Raw genomic sequence first — 4,173 nt, forward strand, 5'->3', positions numbered from 1 at the left:
AAGGAAAACTTGAAATCGCATCATATGACCCCTTTAAACTTTTCCCTCTAAATTTTGAGTTTATATCTTGCAAATTTGTAACATTTCCCTCTAAATTCTAAGTTTAAATCTTGCAAATTTGTAACATTTTTCCTCTACATTCTGAGTTTAAATCTTGCAAATTTGTGACTTTTTTCCTCTAAATTCTGAGTTTAAATCTTGCAAATTTGTGACTTTTTCCCCTCTAAATTCTAAATTTACATCTTGCACATTTTTAACCTTTTCCCTCTAAATTCTGAGTTTAAATCTTGCAAATTTGTAACATTTTCCCTCTAAATTCTGAGTTTATATCTTGCAAATTTGTGACTTTTTCCCCTCTAAATTTTAAGTTTAGATCTTGTGACTTTTTCCTCTAAATTTTAAGTTTATATCTTGCAAATTTGTGACTTTTGCCCTCTAAATTTTAAGTTTAGATCATGCAAATTTGTGACTTTTATACCTCTAAATTTTGAGATTACATATTGCAAATTTATGAATATGTTTCCTCTAAATTTAAAGTTGATATCTTGCAAATTTGTGACTTTTTTTCCCCTCTAAATTGAGTTCACTTGCAAATTTGTGACATTTTTCCCTCTAAAATCTAAGTTTACATCTTGCAAATTTGTGACTTTTTTCTACTATAAATTCTAAGTTTGCCTCATGCATTTTTCTTTACTTTTTTCTTCTAAATTCTGTTTACATCTTGCAAATTTGTGATTTTTTCCCAATACATTTTGAGTTTACTTATTGCAGATTTATAACTTTTCCCTCTAAATTGAGTTTACATCTTGCAAATTTCTGTCTGTCTTCCTTTAAATTTTGAGTTTACTTCTTGCAAATTTGTGATTTTTCCTCTAACTTTTCCTCCTTATGTGACTTTTTTCCTCTAAATTCTGAGTTTACTTCTTGCAAATTTGTGACTTTTCCTTCTAAATTCTACGTTTGCAACTTAGAATTTAGAGGACAAAAAAAGTTTATTGTCCTCTAAGAAAAAAAAACTTTTTACCTCACTTCTCACAAAAATTCTTTTTTTTTAATGATATGGTGGAAACGGTCTTCCATAGCAAAATCTCAATCGCCCTAATTTTTTTTCTTTAAGCCACATTAATTTTTTTCTTGTTTGATTATCATTTTGATTTTGGGTGAAATATGACCTGGAGATTCCTTGACTGTTTTATCTGAATGACATGAAGTGTAGAGTGCTTCATTGGTCATAATGAGTGTGTGTCAATTTTGCAGTTTTCACTGTAGACACACACTTTTATGTGTGTATCTTCATTGTCCAATCTCATGGTTGTGTGTGTGTGTGTGTGTTTGGTCAGCGGGTGGAGGACACTCTTCAGAAGCTGGAGGCTGAGCTGGCTCTTCTGCTGGATGCTGTTGAGGCCCCTGAGTGGAGCCCCCTGCTGGACAAACCCCTCATCGACATACTGGACGAGCCGCCGGCAACAGACTCATGAGAACACGATGATCATCAGAGGTGTGTGTGTGTGAATCTTACAGACTGTCATTTATTAAACATTATAATTTTTACATTATTTTCATGACAACTGAACACAGTGAATGCAGCAGTTCTCTGCCTTTTTGACTCCAACCCCCTCACCGTCCACAGCAACAATCACAGGCCGCCCTGTGTAGGTTATGTTTAATCTAATTCAAAAGATGTCAAGATTTCTATTTAACCCGTTTTTTATTTACGAAAAATAGGCTTGTCCAGAGTTTAAAATTAATAACTAAAATAAATGTTTCAGGTTTACAGAAGCTTTAAGAGGTTAATGTTCTTAAGGCTTTCCGTTTTTTTTGTTTTTTTTTAACCAATGAATCTGCAAGATTTTTCCATTTTTATTAAGTGGATAAGGATACTTTTCCAAATAGTACTTTACCAAATTTATATTTAAAAAAAGTGTCTGTGCAGCATGAAAGATTTTCTGGAGATTTTCTACAGCAATGAGACTTAAAATGTGCTTGTCATGAAAATAACATCACAATGCTAAAAACAAAAATAAATAATGAGTAATTTTCTTTATGAAAAATATAATAAATACAATTTCTTAATTTTTTTCTATTTTGATTCCAGGGTTAAATATGATCCAGACATTTCTTCACACAACAATAACGGGACAGAGCATTTAGTTCTGATCCTATAATGAGTCAAAACAGGGTTTATTTTTAAGCTTTTCACATTAAAATTAAATGAATCATTTATACCATTTTACTGCGTGTCAGTGGTTTCTTCTAGCGTTTGTTTAGAACTGATGATTTAAGGAACCACTGATGATGTTCCCATAATCAATCATTGTATGCATGCGAATATACAAAAATAACACATAAGATGTTTACAGTGTACATAAATTTTTCTGGGTTCTCTTTACTTCATTAAATCCAGTTGCCTGTTCAGACTCCCAGCATGCATTGCTCTTATGTGCTGTTGCTTCTGTTGTTAGTTTTAGGAACTTGTTTTGTTGTGTTCCGAGTTTGTCATTTTGTTTTAATGCACTGCATCTCACTAGTCTCTCTATGCTAGAATTAGTCATAAAATAATTTTTCACATTATGATCTGACTGATTCATGTTGTCATGAATATGCGCTGACTTGGAATGTGTTAATAAACTAAAAAAAAAAAAACCTAACACCAATTTTTGACATTCAAAAACTGTGTCCCAATTAATGTACCATACAGTATAAAATTTAAATACATTTTTTATTAGTTCTTATTTTAAATTTTCATCTTGAGGCCCATATTGTATAGAAGACCGAACTTTGTTCTCTTCAAAAAAATGTCCTTTTCAAAAATGTTTCTCCCTTTAAAAATCCTTTTTCTCTTTTCCAAAAAAATAGTTTTTAAGTGTTGGGAAGAGGGGGAAAAAACAAGGAGGAAAAAATAGTGTCTTAGATCCTTCTTGAGCCAAAGTCCGAAGTTTTCTCTCTTTAAAATTTTTTAAAATAAAAAAGTAGAGAAAAAAAGTTTGTCCCTTTTTTTCTCTCAAAAAAACTTTTTTGTCTTGAAAATTTTTTCCCCTCTCTTAAAAACAATTTTATTTTTATTTTTTTTGAAAAGAGAAAAAGGGTTTTTAAAGGGAGAAAAAAGTTTTTGAAGAGAAAAAAAATTTAAGAGAACGTTTTTTGAAAAGAAAAAAAATTAAGGGAAAAAATTTAAGAGAAAAAAGGTTTTGAAGACCAAAAATTGGGAGAAAAAATTCTGAGGTATAGAGAAAAAAATCATAAGATTTAAACTGATACACATGGAGCTAAGACATTTTTTTTCACGTTGTGGTCCAGGTCTTCTGTACTATTGGGAACTACTAGTGATAAAGTGAAAACTCCCTATTCTAAAATTACAAAACATAAACACTATTTCAAAACACGATTACAAATATGCAACATCATAGTACTTTTGCAAATATGACTTTACCAAATTTAATATAAAAAAAATATATAGTATTTTTTCTATGAAGTTTGCACTGATCTCATGTTACTGAACAAAACAGATTCAGAAACTCAAGCTAGAATGACTCTGAGCTTTCAGTGACTTTCTGGAGGATTTGTAGTGAAATGTTTCTTTCTTCTGTATGTTTGTGTCACGTTCAGCAGCAGATGGTGTGAATCGGAGCAGATGGAAGGAGAACATGTTTATATAGAAGCAGGAAACACAAACATCTTGTTGCTTTGCTGACATTTTCAACCTCACATGATACAGACACACACACTTCAGTTTGACTAATACATCCACACACAAACACAATTCCCATACAGAAAAAATCTCTTTTTTTTTTCTTGTATATGTGTATATACAGGTGCATCTCAATAAATTAGAATGTCGTGGAAAAGTTCAATCTACCCTGTTCTTCCAATTCAATAACACTGGATGCAATAACAGTTCACATAATGTAATGTTATATTCGTGTTATAAATTTTTTCTTGTAATGTAAAAAAAAAAAAAAAAAAAAAAATATATATTATTTAATTTTGATTTTCCCAAAATATATACATGCTGTAAATAAAATAATAAATATAATAATAATATTAGTTCACAGCTGAATTAACTTCTTTTAATAATTTTTTTAATTTATTATTTTATTTACATTAATTAAATTTTTTATTATTTTATATACATATATATATATATGTGTGTGTGTGTGTGTGTGTGTGTATGTA

Source organism: Sinocyclocheilus rhinocerous, unplaced genomic scaffold (genome assembly GCF_001515625.1).
Source record: "Sinocyclocheilus rhinocerous isolate Xijiao unplaced genomic scaffold, SAMN03320098_v1.1 scaffold363, whole genome shotgun sequence".
Classification (NCBI taxonomy): domain Eukaryota; kingdom Metazoa; phylum Chordata; class Actinopteri; order Cypriniformes; family Cyprinidae; genus Sinocyclocheilus; species Sinocyclocheilus rhinocerous.